The following is a 17,071-nucleotide window of genomic DNA, read 5'->3' on the forward strand; positions in this document are numbered from 1 at the left end:
GGGAGGAGGGGAGGAGGGAGGAGGGGGCACATGTCCAACGAGGCAGGATGCCCTCCGGGGGCCAGCTTAGGGGCAGCACACCGACTGAATCACACCGCAGAGCTCTGCCTGTGCAGGGCGCTGCCTCTGCGCGTTATTCTAAAAGTTCTTTGGTGTGGGCCTTTTTTGACACGAGTGCATCAGATCGCACCGCTGCTATTTGCAACATATGTCTCAAGCGTATCTCGCGTGGCCAAAACATCAGCCGCTTGGGCACCACATGCTTGACCAGACATATGTTGACCTGCCATGCAGCTCGTTGGCAAGCGTACCTCAAAGACCCACACACCAAAGAACAAAGCGGACCTCTCCTTGCTCCTCATCAGCTGGGATCTCCAACCCCACTAGACCTTCAGTCCTCTCTGAAAACTGCTCTGAGAGGAATGAAGGTGTAGAATTAGGTGCGTCACAGCCAAGTGCTTCCGGTCACTCTGCTAGCAGTACACCCACGTCCGATTATAGCAGGCAAATTTCTCTGCCCCAGCTGCTGGACCGTCAAAAGAAGTTCACTCCCAGCCATCCACATGCCCAGCGGTTGAATGCTAGCTTGGCTAAATTGCTAGCACTTCAACTGCTGCCTTTTCAGTTGGTAGACTCGGCCCCCTTCCGCGAGTTTGTACAATGTGCGGTTCCTCAGTGGCAGGTCCCCAAACGCCACTTTTTCTCACAGAAGGCGATTCCGGCTCTTTACCGGCATGTGGAAGGCAATGTCCTTGCCTCGCTGGACAGGGTGGTCAGGTGCATATTACCGCTGACTCATGGTCCAGCAGGCATGGACAGGGATGTTACCTGTCTTTCACTGCCCATTGGGTCACTCTTCTGGCAGCTGGGAAGGATGCAGGACAAGGTGCAGTAGTGTTGGAGGTTGTTCAGCCACCACGCCTCCAAAATGCTACTGCTGGTTGTGACACACCTCTCTCCTCCACCCCCTCCTCTTCTTCCATCATGGCCTCTTCCAGTGCTCTGTCCTCAGAACAGCGGTGCTCCGTAGGCGTTTAAGGGGCTACGCAAGTACGCAGGCAAAACTATGCCATTCCGCGCTTGCGCTGGTTTGTTTGGGGGACAGGAGCCACACTGGGGCAGAGGGCCATCAATGAGTACCTGTGCGACTACGGCACCAGGACAGGGTCAGGGGAGCTCAGTTTTTTCTCCCCACGCCAGTGGGGCATGATCAGGGATGCATGCACTGTCCTGTCACCGTTTGAGGAGGCCACAAGGATGGTGAGCAGTGACAGTGCATGCATCAGTGACACTGTACCTCTTGTCCACCTCTTGGAGCATACACTGCTTGGAATAATGGACAGGGCACTTGAGGCAGAACAGAGGCAGGAAGAGGAGGACTTCCTTGCCTCTCAAGGCCCCCTTTATCCAGACAGTGTTCCTGCTGTCCCATCCATCACACAGGAAGAGGACGAGGAAGAGGATGATTGTGTCAGCATGGAGGTGGAGGCTGGCACTCAGCATTAGCAACAGCAGCAGTCTTGTAGGCATGATTTACAGTCCCAAGAAAACAGTGGACTTGTACGTGGCTGGGAGGAGGTAGCTGCAGATCATGTTGTCCTTAGTGACCCAGAGGACTCCGCACCGAATGCCTCAGCTAACCTACGCTGCATGGCCTCCCTGATCCTGCAAAGCCTGCGGAAGGATCCTCGTATTCTTCGGATCAAGGAGAGGGACCATTACTGGCTGGCCACTCTCCTTGATCCACGGTGCAAGGGTAAGGTTGCCGACCTTATCTTGCCGTCGCAGAGGGAGCAGAGGATGAGACATCTCCGGGAGGCCTTGCAGAAAGGTCTGTGCAACGCGTTTCCAGAGACTGGGAGGTTACAAACTCCTGGTCCTGGACAATGTGTTGCTGAGACATCGGTCAGAAGGAGCGGTGGAGAAGGTGGCCGTCTGACCGATGCGTTCAGACAATTTTTTAGTCCGCAACCCCAAGGTATGATTGGTTCCAGCAACCATCGCCAGCATCTGATTTACATGGTGCAGGAATACCTAGGGGCAAGGTCAGACTTGGACACCTTTCCCACCGAAAATGCTCTGGCTTACTGGGTCTTGAGGATGGATCACTGGCCAGAGCTTGCACAGTATGCAGTTGAGCTACTGGCCTGTCCTGCATCCAGCGTTGTTTCGGAACGCACCTTCAGTGCTGCTGGTGGCTTTGTTACCGATCACAGGGTGCGCCTGTCCACCGACTCGGTTGATCGACTGACCTTCATCAAGATGAATCAGCCTTGGATCACCCACAGCTACCAAGCACCTGAAGCTGATGTAACCGAATAATTTTTTGGGGAAATATCATATCCCTTCAAGACTGCCTATGCTGATGCTGAGTGACTGTCCTGTTATGTTAATGTCTATCCTCTTCCTCCTCCGCTGATATCTTGGAAGAACATTTTTGGTTCTGGGTGATGCCACCAGCCCAATTTTTCTGCCCCTGTTTAACAGGGGCGTGTAATTACAATTTTTGATGCAATGCTTTGCAGCAGGGCTCATTCCTGCACTACAACTAGAGTATATGGGAGAGGTTGCAGTGTCGTGGCACCAGCACCAGTGCCTAAGGCCCAATTTTTCTGCCCCTGTTTAACAGGGGCATGTAATTACAATTCTTGATATAATATTTCACAGCAGGGCCCGTTCCTGTGCCCACCGAGAGTAACTGTGAGGACTTATAGTGTTGTGGCACCAGCACCACAACCACCAAAAGGCCCAATTTTTCTTCCACTGTTCAACAATGGCATGGAATTACAATTCTTGATATAATCGTTCACAGTAGGGCGCTCCAGCGCCCACCAAGAGTCACTTTGAGGGCTTACAATGTTGTGGCAACACCAACACCTTGTTCCGCCATTTCTGCAGGCCCCTACTTTGAAACATCAAACTTACAAACGTCTGCTACTTGCAAACGGAAGGAGACAACAGGAAGTGAGGTGAAAAAAGACGGACGGCAAAACTAATTATACAGGGGTGATAACCCTTCCCTATGTTTTCCAAGAAGCTTAAAAATAGATTTTTTGACTGGAGCTACACTTTAAAAATTTACCAGTTCAAAATTACAAACAGATTCTACTTAACACAACAAACCTACACAGTCCCTGTCTTGTTTGCACCGCCTGTATACTGCTGTTCTGAGTATATAGGCCTGGGGGCCCCACGTCTTTCCTTTTTTTTTATATGGATACGGGGTTCCCCTTAATATCCGTACAAGACCCAAAGGGGCTGGTAATGGGGGGGGGGGGGGGGCTACTCATGCCATTTTTCTCAATGATTTTCATCCTTATTGCCGGAACAAGATATTACATTAAAACCACAAGCAGTTTTAAATGACTTTTTTTCCGTTTAATGTCATTTTGTGCAGGGAATGTTCTTAACACGGGAAACACGTGACACTTCACAGGCAGACACCCCCCAGGCACAATATTTAATGTAATATTTCACTTTTTTTTCACTTTAAATCATTAAAATCAGTGCTCCCACAAAAACGGCCATTTTTAGGCATTGAATCATGTCCCCAGGTCCCCAAACTCATGAGCCAGGCCCCGAAACCCTTTTTAGGACAGTATCTTGCATATTAGCCATTAAAATGAGCACTTCTTATTTTGACCGTTCGAGTCCCATAGACATCAATGGGGTTCTAAAGTTCGCACAAATTTTCGGTCCGTTCGAAAGTTCTGGTGCGAACCGAACCGGGGGATGTTCGGCTCATCCCTACATTAGGATAAAAAAAAACTTGTGTGCAGCAGTCCCCCTAATACTGCCCTTAGGTCCCTCTAGATACAGGAGATGTTGCAGGAGTGTCTCGGCTGCCTGGGACTCCTTCTCATTGGCCAAGACAGCAGTGCAGCGCCAAGTCAGTCAGCCAAGAAGGAGAAAAAGGGGGAGGGGCTGGACCGTGGTTTTCTCTTTCATTCAACCCAGCAGGCCGAATTAAAAAAGAAAAAAAAAGAAAAATGGGAGATGTTCACTGTACTAACTAGGTAAAGTTAGTACAGCGATCTCCCTGCTGTGCTATTGTGTTTTAACAGGGCGACTGCCCCCCTCCCCCCCACACTGGTCAGCACTCACAGTCATTGGCTGCCAGTGCCGATCGGATGCTGGTTTTCCAACGTGCCCACTCAGCTGGCTTCTGTCAGACAGGTTGATGTACACACGGGCCAAATGCCAGCCAGTTTGTTTACCCGGCCAATCTTAGGCCCGTGTGTACCAGACATTTGACTCCTCTGTCAGATTTTGAATCCAGTCAGGGTCCCTTTTGGGGAGCTTCACTTCTCTATTTGCCCTGGTGACCACTGTCATTGAGAAAGAAAGTGAGGGGGAAATCCAACATTTTTGTGCTGTCCCCAGAACAAGGGATCAGGGGAACTCTTCCATCTGGGACACCTGTTTTGGTGACAACTGTCCAAGAGGGAATTTCCCTCATTTTGGGAGATTACCACCAGCTTCCTGTTGCACCTTTGAGACAGGAAGTGAGGGGGAAATATCTCTAAATAGGACACAGACAAAAACTCCAAAAACAATATCATCAAGAGGCACTGGGATTAACACGTATGTGTTCAAAAACCAAGTCTATTCAAAGCTGAATTGCTCTGAAAAATGTTGTTTACTTAAAACATGGGTCTTCAAACTATGGCCCTCCAGTTGTTCAGGAACTACAATTCCCATCATGCCTAGTCATGTCTGTGAATGTCAGAGTTTTACAAAGCCTCATGGGATGTGTAGTTTACCAACAGCTGGAGGGCCTTAGTTTGAGGATCCCTGACTAAAAACAACATTCCCCACCCAGAAAGTTCAAACAATGCTGGTTATTATTTACTAAAGGCAAATACACTTTGCACTACAAAGTGCACTGCAAGTGCATTTGGAAGTGCGGTTACTGTAGATCTGAGTGGGGACATGCAAGGAAAATAAAAACCAGGATTTTCGCTTGCACATGATTGGATGATAAAATCAGCAGGGCGTCCCCTCAGATCTACAGCGATCGCACTCCCAAGTGCACTTGCAGTGCACAGTAGATTTGCCTTTAGTAAAGCAACCTCAAATGTTGTATGGGTTTAGTTATACATACACTTTAGGGCTCATTCGCACCAGATGCACTGGGGCTACACTGGCTGCTGTTTTTTAGCATAGGCCCAATGCATAGACGAGGTAAAATGGTGTCAGTTCATACCACAGCAGCACTGCATGCAGTATTTTTTCAGCGTATTGTGAACTACCGCATCGCAATTACCCTGTGGTGAATGCAAGTGTATCGAAAGGTTTCCCTTTTCTGTGAGAAAAAAAAAAAGAAAGAAAGAAAAAGTAAAATAGTGTGACGTGCTACAATTGGCACCGTGTCTCATGGCGCACACCAATGGTCAAACGTTCATGGCGGTTCGCTGGTGTGAAGGAGCCCCCAAAACGAATATTTGTTTATCTTTCCTGGAGTTATTTCCTTTTGTTAAAATAAGTATAACTTTGCAAATTCACCCTTTGACCATTATGAATTTACAGATCTTTTCCACATTCCAATGTTCCTACTATTACCTACTGCATTACCAGCTAATGTCAACATGCAGCAAACTTCCCGTATTCTGTATGGACGTTTTCTTTTTTAGAACTCAGTGAATAAGGAGCCACATACACAACTACCCACCAATTTCACTGATACGGTCTACAAGTAAATAGCATTTAAAATTGTTATAAATAGGCCTAATTGTAAACCATCCGAAGAATGCACTAATCACCAGCAAACCTCTGCTGCTAGACAAGCTGTGATAGATAAACATAGCAATGTTCGCCCAGCAGGCATTCCCCACCAAACCCCAAAACAGGAAACCATTTGAATATGTTCAGAAGTCAGAAGTTTACATTATAAATGCAGATTGTTAAGTTACACACACACTTTTTTTCCTTCTTACTGTGCAGGGTTATATCAATGTGTTTTGCTCAGTAAACTGTTATTATTGCAGTTTTTAGAAACCTTTGTTGATGCAACAGCTGCAGTACACTAGGTTAGCCTTCTGCAGGGGATTAAATAAGACCAAGCCATGCAATCCCCAGTCTAAGTATATCCAGAGCAAAACCGTATAGATAGCAATGACTAAATATGGAAAGGATGTAAAGTATATTTTACATCGTAAGCTCTAACAAGCAGGGTCCTCTCGTATTGATTTGTAACTGTACTGCCTCCATTTTGTAAAGGGCTGGGCAAACTGTTGGTGCTATATAAATTCTGTACAAGATAAAATCTACTTTTATAAAATACAAAAACTTCAATACATGTATTACTAAATGCTATATAAACACTAACCAAACCAGGGGCATTTCAGTGCTGCTGATCTCCTGTGCACACTTCCTGTCTGTCTACATGCATGTACTACAGCGATGGCTGCATGGTATTACCAGATATGCAGGAGCATACAGCACTTCCCCCAAGCCTGGCTCCCCATAGTGATCGTGACAGAGTCAAAAATGGCTAGAGTTAGATCCACATGTCCACATTCATCTAAAGGCTACGGGCAAGTCAGTGACTATTGCCTTCAGCAATAGACTATCTGCCCGATACTCATTTAAACCTAAAATTTCTCCCCCCCTCCCCTTTTAAGAATCAGAAGTGTCTCTTGTGCTGGTGGCTATTCCTAAACTGGCCATAGACAGTTTGAATCTTGGCCAGTTTAGCAGGGATTGACCAAGATTTGAACCATGTTGCGGCAGGCTAAAAAGGTACCCAAGCTGATTGTACCAAAGTTGATCGATCAATCAGCTTCTACATGTAATTATTGCTAGTGGCTCCATGGGAGGACAGTGTTGATGGGGGAAAAATCAAGCGAGTTTTGTTTCCTGTTCCGTCTAAGGCTGACCTTCATTTAAATCTTCTGCCCTTTGCTTCCTCTACCCATACTGGTAATCATCCGGTGCTGCAGGGGTTAATACAAGCCTCTGGACCTGTAAGATGTCAAGAGTGCCAACCATGGACATCCGCAGAACTTTTTTCGGGGGGGGGGGGGGGGTCACCCATGTGCCACCCTTTTTCGACAATGTCATCATCATGGTCAGAGACTGCAGACGTAGTACAGTTCCTAGGATAAGTAATGGATAATGGCCGACAGGCCCCCTTACCAGACCCAGGGAAACTACAGCAGTGATGCCTCGGGCTGGTCGATCGCTCACTCTGGGTTCCCCGGGGGCGATTTTGGTCAGTAGTGTAGCATGTCTGTACCCTGGCAGTGGCTCAGTCTTTCTCTCTCTGCTGGTGCTGGGCAGTGGGGCTCTCTTGGGTGGCGCTGAAAAGCGGGGCTCCCTCTCTGGCTTCTGCCCAGCACACTCCTCATTCTTTGTCCTGTAGCACTCTCTCCCTCAGCTTTTTTCCAGGCTGCATTCTCTCAATGTCTCTCTTGATCGAGCTGTAGCCTCCTCCCTGCGGAAAATAAGGCCCCCAAACTTCAGGACTACATGTCCCATGATGCTCTCCTTTACTAGTCTTCTTTGATTGGCACTCAGTTATGGCCAATGGGGAAGGAATAGAGCGGACAGGAAGCTGGGCGAGGAACCTAATGAGAGCCGTCGTCTCTTCTCCCCGACAGGAAAAAGTGGGGGGCAAGAAAGGGAAACATCTGACAGCACGCAGCTCGCCTTTCTCCTGTCACAGCACCGCCGAGTTTACTGCTGGACTGAGTGGGGTAAAAGAGCCCACAGTCACACTACACTAATTTGGGGAAGGGGGGCTTTACAGACTTTGATAGTGAAAGTGCCACCTGCCAGTGGGGTGACACAATCAATGATAATGGTAAACAGGACAAATAGAAAGGATTAATCTCCTGAATGGGGGCACAGGCAGCAATAAACCCTCTATACTGCATTCAACACTAAAAAAAGAAGGGGGGGGGGGGGGGGTACGAGGAGAAGTTTTGCCTTATACTTTAACCACCATATAGCAGAATGATAGTGGCAAAGTGCTTGTGTAATCCTGATCGGACACCATATAAAGTGATCAGGATAACAGAGCCGGCACGCTGTGACACGCAGTGACGCACAGCAACTCCGATCACGGTATGAAGCCTCTGGCTCCCCATCAAAAGGTGCCCATCAGTGCCCAACACCTGGCATCCTGTCCCCATAATAAATGGATGTCAGTGCCCAAAAATATTGCCAATCAGTCCCCCATCAGTAATGCCTGTCAGTGCCCCATCAAAGCGCCACTCAGTAATGCCTGTCAGTAGGTCCTCATCAGTGCTGCCTATCCAGTGCCACCTATCAGTGACCATCAGTTTTCTTTTGTCTGTCTTTTTTCGTTTATAGTGCAAAAAAATAAATAAATAAATAAAAATAAAAACCCAGAGGTGATCAAATACCACCAAAAGAAAGCTCTATTTGTGGGAAGAAAATGATTAAAATGTAGTTTGGGTACAGTGTTGCATGAATGTGCAGTTGTCATTCAAAGTGCGACAGCGCTGAAAGGTAAAAATTGTCCTGAGCAGGGAGGTGGGAAAGTGCCTGGTATTAAAGTGGTTAAAGCAAAGACAGAAGGTTGGATTTATGCAATTCCCTTCCTCTGTCATCCCATTACATATGGATTTAAACAGATTTCCTTGGGGCGGGGTGGTATCTAGGCCCCAGCTTTCAACATTTGTGGGAGGCACAAAGGACATTGTTGTGCTTCACTGCTGCCTCCTAGGATAGCTGGGCACAAGCATCCCACAATAATACACTCTTGCAGTGTGTTGAAGTGCATCATCGTGGGATTTTGAGCTCCCAGTACTTCAGGAGGGCATGGTAAGGTCACCCATGCCTCCTGGAAGCTTCAGAAGCCTAGGCCAAATTCATTTTTTCAGACAGACATCGGTTAACAAATGGCTTTTCCTTTATTTATTGCATTTAAGGGAGAAGCACAGAGCTTGCAAAAAAAGTGGACCCTCTGTTTGGCATGGAAAGTCCACTTTATAGGATAAATGCTCGAATTCAGCCTGCCTAGCTCTCGATCATGAGATCTAACCCTCTTCCATTCTACACAAATATTTGATTTTGACACCCCGGCCTAATCTTCCATGCAATGCCTCTGCAGTTGAGGTTGAAGACACCCAGGAAATGACCCATAGGGTCTTACCAGGGTCCACTGTAGAGGGGTGACTAGCAGCAAGGAAGATGTGTGCATCTAGTCTGGGGGAGGATAATTTGCACTAGGGGGGTGCTAGACAGGTTATCTGAAAGTATACTTTAAAAAGTAAACACGATCATTCAAATGCCTTCAAGGCTCCGACCTGTCTAACTTTGATGATTTGGGAAAGAGAAACAGAAAACACAAAGCACAAATTAAGACATACTGATAACAATTTATTTGGGAACAAAACAATGTTATAGCTTTTTCCCTGAAACTGCACTGTGGCCATATACATTTAAATGGATTTTATTGCACAATCAAGTTACGAATATTGCCACATCTAATACACCATCTTTCATATTTTGTGAATTTTTTTATTATGGTACAACACCCTGATATAATCAGCTATTATGATTTACACTGTATATAAAAATGTTTGTATGGAAAATTAAATAACAAAAACAAGAATTCTGTTCACCCTGCCAGATGCACAGCAAAGCAGATTGTACAATGGCCCGCTGCCAGCTATTACATTACTTGTCCACTTATGGTCATAATCCTCTCTCTTTTCTAAAGCAGATGTAACTGATGTGAGAAAAGCTGCAAAGCTGGCGCTAAAAAATCAACCCCATTGTAAGTGGTGGTATGCAGGCAATAAAGTGGGTTTCCCTGCTGTATGTGCCTGATGCCACTAACGAGTTTGCCAAGCAGCAGACAGACCTACTAACCAATGCTGGAACTAGCACTAAAAGAAAACCCAAAAGGTTACTTTTTATTTTTTTAATTAAAGCTTTTTTTTTTTTAGAATGCACATCCAAGTGCATGAATGATGCACCTCACACCAAACATAGCACCCCTCCACCACTATAAAGCTGAGTGCCAGTACTTACCAGCATCCTGTTCACTGGCAGTCCCACTTTTTACCTTACTATTGCCCCATCACTGGCCCTGCCCCTTCCTATCTTATTATTGCCCTATCACTGGCCTTGCCCTTTCCTACCGGACTATTGCCCCATCACTGGCCATGCCCCTTCCTACTGCACTAAATGCTCCCTCCCTTCCTTTTGAGAATTTTTTTTATTACATTTTTTTTAGAAGTTATGATAAGTACAAAACAGCCTGTGGGCATAACCTGGCTTGAGGTGTACAATAGAAAAATGGCATAAATTGTACATCTCATCTAAGCAATGACACACAAAGAGCACAATATAGGTATTTTAACGTGGTAGTAAATGTCATCAAGGGATAAAAATAAATAAATAAAAAACCTCTCCCTGCAAGGTAAAGGCATAATGTGCTAGTATGCATTGCATACTAGCACATTATGAAACACTTACCTTTGAAACAAAGCCCTCCAGTGGCGGTCATCGTTGCAGAGGCTTCCATCTTCGCTCTGTCTTCCGGTCAGGTTCTCAGGCTGTGGCAGCTTAAATGGCCAAGCTGTAATGATGTAATTTCCTTGCATGTGCACAGGAGTCAAGGCCGCAGCACAGTGCCCTGAAGGAATGGCACAGGTATGCCGTTCCATCAGAGCGCATGCGCCGATGACATCACTGGCTGTTGCTCGGTAGAATATCTTCTACATGGTGCACGTTTAGGAGATATGCAATGAACCTACAGGTAAGTTTTATTATAAGCTTACCTGTAGGAAAAAAAAAAAAAAAAAAAAAAAAAGAAGGAAGAGGGGAGAGAGAGTTTACTACCACCTTAAGGTTAATGAAATTATAAGTAAAGTCTCACATCCTCCTCTACCCATTGGTTCTTTTAAAGTGATTGTAAAGGCAGTAAAAAGTATTGCTGGTTCGAATCCCAACCATGACTCTACCTGCCTGGAGTTTGCATGTTTTCCCTGTGCCTGCGTGGGTTTCCTCCAGGTACTCTGGTTTCCTCCCACACTCCAAAGACATGCAGGAAGGTTAATTGGCTTCTGTCCAAATTGGCCCTAGTATATGAATGGGGACCTTGGATTGTAGCCTCCTTGAGGGTAGGGACCGATGTGAGTGTGCAATGTACAGGGATAGGGACAATTGTAGACACTCACTCAGGTTGAAGACACCAGTCCATCCAGTTCAACCTTACTATGTGTGCAGCCCCCCTAATAATTACCTGAGCCCCATCTCGATCCAGCAATATTGTATGAGACTCAGCTGTCCGGGACTGCTCATTGACTGAGGCAGCAGTCATTGGTTAAAGTCAGTGTGGAGAAAAAAAAAGGGGTGGGGCCAGGCCATGGCACCATGTTGCTTGCTGTGGGGGCACCGAAGAGGGACCCGGGTTGCTCTGTGCAAAAACCACTGCACAGAGCAGGTAAGTATAACATGTTATTTTTAAACAAAAAGAAAAACCTCTTCCACCTTCCACCAGTGCAGCAAGTGGTCAGAGCTGTGACCTCCATCAGAAGTCTGTACTGTTAAAGCCTCCAATGCCTGAACATACCCTAAGGATTCACAGTTATGTTTTGTAATCCACTGAGAGACTGTTCCATCTGGAAACATCCTCCTGGAAAAAGGCCCCCTCCCTAGCAGAGCTGCACCCAATCTCTTCCCCATCACAAAAGCTGATGGACGATGGCAGCTACAGTAAAGTTAGAGAAGCAAACAACATTTGCCATGTGTGGGGGCCTCCCCCTCAGTGCGGCATGGGGAATTCAGAAATTGGAATGCATTATTGTCTCACGGACACTTCCCTGTGCTGCTCTGCTGATGGGGAGAGAGTTGAATGCTGGAAAAAGAGGTTTGCGACACCAGTTTCGGGGGTTGCTTATCCCATATCATTGTACATTAAACCACTGATCTACATAGGGGTTGATTTACTAAAAAGGTGGAGAGAGCAAAATCTGGTGCAGTTGTGCATCGTAGGCAATTAGCTTCTAACTTCAGCTTGTTCACTTAAGCTTTAAACAAAGAATTATATATATATATATATATATATATATATATATATATATATATATATATATATATATATATATATATATATAACAACAACATTTAAAAATAAAAAAATTGTACATAAACTTACTATAGCTTGTATCCAAAGTGAACAACACATGTCTACATAGTATATTACTCTATATAAACCTACATCAGCATCTATCCAATGTTTACAACACTGATTCGTCTACATATTATCACTGCACATATATTTATTGCAGCTTGTATCCAAGTGTACTGCAGCTTGTATCCAAAGTTTACAAAACACTGATCTGTATAGTATTGTATGTACGTAGTTTGTATCTAAAGTGTACAACAACACTGATCTATGGAGTATATCATCTTACATATACTTACTACAGTTTGTATCAAAAAGTACACAACACTGATGCAAAGTATCATTGTGCATCTATTTATTGCAGCTTGTGTGTAAACACCGATCTACACAGCATCATTGTACATCAACTTACTCCAGCTTGTATCCAGAGTAAACAACTTGCACCCACATCTGGACACATCCCTACCCAGCACTACATGCAGCCACAGCCCTCATCCACATAACAAATACAAATAATGAACATTAAAATAATAAAAATAAAAAAAAATAAGACCTCTGTGCTTAGTTTTTGCACATATTTTTGCTAAGTTTTGCAAGACACAACTTTGCTACAATATAACATACAAGACTCTATGAGCCCACAATCATAATGTAGATGAATGCAATCCTGTACAGATGTGTATGCAGTGAAATTGTAGAAAGATTGGTCAGTGTAGGTGCCAGTACTCACCTCTCTGTCCCCTACACAAAAATCTGTGCTCAGCCAGCCAGGGGGAAGAAGTGAATGAGAACCACTGCTAGGTGGGTGCGGTTGTAAGACACATACACAGAGTCAAGGGACGGGGGAGAAAGTGTCAGCCTCCAGCTAAATGGAAGATTTTTGTAGAGAACTTAGGTATAAAGAGCCTTTTGAAAAGGTGTAAGCATGCACACGGTCCCTTCAAAAGCAATATATTCAGTTATCTTTGTAGGGAGAGAACTAAATAACTGTTCTACCAGATCAATTTACAAAGATGGGTTATTGTATTTCAGAATTATTTTATCCTGAAAAATATAAAATCTCAAAAAAAAAAAAAAAAAGGGCTGTTGAATTAATTGACTTCTTAGGCCCCATACACACTATTAGATTATCTGCACATTTTTGTCTTCAGATTGACCAAAACCAGATAGTGCAAAGGCCTGCCTGATTACATACAAATTGAAACTCTTAAGGTTTCATCTCATATTATATGGTGTTGGTAAATCGGCAGGAAATCTAATAGTCAAATCTTAAGCCTTACACACGGGCAGATTAGTGGACAAATTTTCGTCAGTTTTTTGTTTAATGCCAGTCTCAAATTGAAAGTGAAGAGGGTACGCACCATTAGGGATGAGCTGAACACCCCCCGGTTCGGTTCGCACCAGAACTTGCGAACGACCCCCATTGAAGTCTATGGGACTCGAACGTTCGAATTGGAAAGTGCTAATTTTAACGGCTAATATGCAAGATAGTGTCCTAAAAAGGGTTTGGCGACCTGCCTCCTGCCTCAGGGGACATGGGTCACTGCAAAAAAAAGTTTTAAAAACTACCGTTTTGGCGGGAGCACTGATTTTAATGACGATTAAAGTGAAAAAAAAAAGTGAAATATTCCTTTAAATATGGTGCCTGCGGGGTGTCTGTAGTATGCCTGTGAAGTGCCACGTGTTTCCCGTGTTTAGAACAGTCCCTGCACAAAATGACATTAAACGGAAATAACACCATTTAAAACTGCTTGCGGTTTTAATGTTATATCTGGTTCCTGCAATATGGTTGAAAATCATTGAGAAACATGGCATGGGTAGCCCTCCCTGCCCATTACCAGCCTATTTGGGTCTTGTACGCATATTAAGGGGAACCCCGTACCCATATTAAAAAAAGGAAATGCGTGTGGCCCCCAGGCCCTATATACTCAGAACAGCAGTATACAGGCGGTGCAAACAAGACAGGGACTGTGTAGGTTTGTTGTGTTAAGTTGAATCTGTTTGTCATTTTCAACCGGTACATTTTTAAAGTGTAGCTCCAGTCAAAAAAACTATCTTTAAGCTTTTTGGAAAACATAGGGAAGGGTTATCACCCCTGTATAATTTGTTTTGTCGTCCATCTTTTTTCATCTCACTTGCTGCTGTCTCCTTGCGTTTGCAAGTAGGAGATGTTTGTAAGTTGGATGTTTGAAAGTAGGGGCCTGCCCTATATTATAGCGGTATGTACTGGGTACAGAGCACGCAGACAGCACGCACTATCTCCTAACACTACTGACTGCAAGCTCTATTATTAACCACTTGTTAGCCCAATGTTTGCATAAAGTGAAAGATGAAGTTATGCTGAGTAAATAGATATCAAACATGTCACTCTTCAAAATTGCACATGCCCGTGGAATGGCGCCAAACGTCGCTACTTAAAAAATCCCCATAGGCGACGCTTTAAATATTTTTTTACTGGTTACATGTTTTGAGTTGCAGAGGAGGTCTAGGACTAGAATTATTGCTCTCGCTCTAACATTCTCGGCGATACCTCACATGTGTGGCACATGCGAGCACATGGGGACATGGGCGCTTTAATTTTTATTTTATTTCTTTATTGTTCATTTTACTTTATTTATTTTAGTTTGACATTTTTTTTCCCAAAAATATATTTTTGATCACTTTTATTCCTATTACAAGAAATGTAAACATCCCTTGTAATAGGAATATGGGGTGACAGGTCCTCTTTACAGTGAAATCTGGGGGGTCAATATGACCCCACATCTCACCTCTAGGCTGGGAAGCCTGAAATAAAAAATAAAAAAAAGATTCTGGCTTTGATCGTACTGGCGAGTTGGTAGAAGCATCGGAGGGCGGTGAGGGGTGGGGGGCGTCTATGGCTGGGTATTTCAGGGTATCACCGAGTATGGCTGGGTATCTCTGAGTATGGCTGGGTATGGCAATTTATGGCAGGGTATTACAGAGTATTGGCGGGGTATTGGCGGGGTACTACAGAGTAATAGCTCTCGCGTGCCCATTACTGCAGAGTAATAGCAGGGTACTGCAGAGTATTGGGGGTACTGCAGAGTAATGGCGGGTACTGCAGAGTATTGGGGGGTACTGCAGAGTAATGGGGGTTACTGCAGAGTAATGGGGGGTACTGCAGAGTAATGGCAGGGTACTGCACTGCAGAGTAATGGCGGGGTACTGCACTGCAGAGTAATGGCGGGGTACTGCAGAGTAATGGCGGGGTACTGCAGAGTAATGGCAGGGTACTGCACTGCAGAGTAATGGCGGGGTACTGCACTGCAGAGTAATGGCGGGGTACTGCACTGCAGAGTAATGTCGGGGTACTGCAGAGTAATGTCGGGGTACTGCAGAGTAATGGCAGGGTACTGCAGAGTATGCACTGGTATTGCAGAGTATTGGCAGGGAATTGAGGGGTTAAATTCGGTGAGCAGCGATGTGGGCACTGCAGATGCAGCCCACATCGCTGCTGACACCGATCTCTTTCCCCTCCGCTGTACCGATCGGTACAGAAAGGGGAGGGAGGAACAGGCGTCATAACATGACGCCGGTTTGTTTCCAAGTGATCACTCCGTCATTTGACGGAGCAATCACGTGGTAAACGGCCGCTATGAGCGGCCGTTTACCGTGATGCGCCGGGTCCTATGGACCCGGCGGTCACGGATGCTCTCGAGTGCGCACACCTCGGGGCACGCGAGAGCAGAATTCTGGGAGGCCGTTAATTAACGGCCTCTCTGAGTTAAACAACCGCCCTGAAGCCGTTAATCGGCAATGGGCAGTTGTTAAGTGGTTAAAGCTAGATCACTAGCTATATAGGTGAGGTGAATATAGTGGTGTATACTGCAGTCAGGGCACAGACAACAACCACTACACAGCAGCAAGATAGGAAATCAGCCAAAAACGATTGGTGTGTACTGTGTTGAAGGTACACAGAACACCCACTGCTTCAGATGCAAAGTAACACACTACAGGAGGCCGCCTTAAAGGCGGCCTTATATAGTGTGGGGCGTGCACTACACAGCCTGAGCTATGATTGGCCACAGGCAGGATGCCTGTGACCAATCATGGCTCTCCTCGCTGCCGGCGCTGCGATTGGCCAAGCATGCGGGGTCACAGTGCATGCTTGGCCAATCATCCGGCAGCAATGCACTGCGCCAACGCAGTGCATTGTGGTCCGCGCGCGCGTCACTCGAATTTTGACGCGAACGGCCAAAACGTTCGGAATTCGCCGAACGGCCGAACGGCCAATGTTCGAGTCGAACGTACGTTCGACTCGAACACGAAGCTCATCCCTACTCACCATCAGAAAATTTTCTGACGTCAGAATTCAACATCAGAAGTGACATAATGTGTTGAATTGTTTTTTATGTGTTCTTTCATTTATGAGCATGAGTCTTGCTCTTCAGATTTTTTATTTTTTTTGTCAGAAAACCGTTATAATGAAAAGAAAATCGGACGTTGTGGTCACATCAACATTTTCAAGCCTGTACATCTAGTTTTTGTCTGCCAAAAATTCGTAATCGTCTGTCAAAAGCAGCATATTAACGATCAGAAAATCCTCAGATCGTTCATCAGATGAAATTTATCTTCAGATTTTCTGACCATATGAACGGTCCTTAAGGCCCCATACACACTATTCAATTTTCTGCAGATTTTTGTCTTCAGATTGACTAAAACCATGTAGCGCAAGGGCCTGCTTGATTGCATACAAATTTAAAATCTTAAAGTTTGACCTCATATTATATGGTTTTGGTAAATCTGAAGACAAAAATCTGCAGAAAATCTAATAGTGTGTATGGAGTCTTACACCCAAATCATTCCAAAAATCATACGTCTTAAAATTTTTGTTACAATGCACTTCGGTGCATTGTCATGTGTTGCATTAGTATGTTGGGGTGCTACTCAAAATTAATGACACCAATGTTTAAACGCATGTAATATGTGTTACCATGTGTAAAT

The 17,071-nt window shown here is 45.1% G+C and overlaps 1 protein-coding gene across 1 annotated transcript in view; it reads right to left on the reverse strand.

The window, feature by feature from the left end:
- The window catches only part of MYADM (myeloid associated differentiation marker), a 66,719-nt gene extending 53,763 nt beyond the window's left edge, over window positions 1-12,956 (reverse strand). Inside the window, exon 1 of the mRNA XM_077457424.1 lies at window positions 12,837-12,956. The gene's annotated coding sequence lies outside the window, so the exon portion shown is untranslated. The remainder of the gene's footprint in view (window positions 1-12,836) is intronic.
- Between the last annotated feature and the right edge of the window lie 4,115 nt (window positions 12,957-17,071).

Source organism: Lithobates pipiens, unplaced genomic scaffold (genome assembly GCF_037356315.1).
Source record: "Lithobates pipiens isolate NorthernLeopardFrog02 unplaced genomic scaffold, aLitPip1_a1.2 Scaffold_27, whole genome shotgun sequence".
Taxonomy (NCBI): Eukaryota; Metazoa; Chordata; class Amphibia; order Anura; family Ranidae; genus Lithobates; species Lithobates pipiens.